This window comes from Bacillus rossius, unplaced genomic scaffold (genome assembly GCF_032445375.1).
Source record: "Bacillus rossius redtenbacheri isolate Brsri unplaced genomic scaffold, Brsri_v3 Brsri_v3_scf65, whole genome shotgun sequence".
NCBI classification, from domain to species: Eukaryota; Metazoa; Arthropoda; class Insecta; order Phasmatodea; family Bacillidae; genus Bacillus; species Bacillus rossius.
The window spans coordinates 35,001-35,592 of record NW_026962865.1 but is presented as its reverse complement, the minus strand read 5'-3'; positions in this window follow the sequence as shown (position 1 = coordinate 35,592).

Genomic DNA, 592 nt, shown 5'->3' with positions numbered 1-592 from the left:
GCAGCGATGGCCAAACTATCCCTACTGTACCCTCTCCTCAAGAGTAATAAACTACCCCGCCACTTAAAATTACTCCTTTACGTGTCTATTGTCCGTTCCGCGTTTATGTACGGTAACGAAGTCTGGGGCAATGTTACCAACTACCAAAAACAAATTTTGCAGGTAATTCAAAATAAATTTCTCAGGATAATAGGCGATGCGCCCCCACTCACACGGACAATAGACTTACACAGCCGACTTAAAATTCCTCTTGTAAAAGATTACTTACTCTTCCGAAATAATAAATTCTTCAAGAAACTCGCACTTCATGCTAACCCAGAAATTAAACGCCTAGGCGATTACAACCCCGATATAAACCGCCGCTTAAAACGCCCCAAAATGACACCTAATTAAAATTATTTAAATAGATTAGACACAAAAACTCCGTGCTCCTCCTACATTGCAGCGCGGATCATATAATTAAATCTATAAATCTATAATTGATTAATTAATTAATTAAATATTACCGACCGTTAAAATCACCTTAATTACGCAACGCAGCTTCACTGTCAGCCTTGGCGCCACCTACATCATATAATTAGAAGTAAATTCG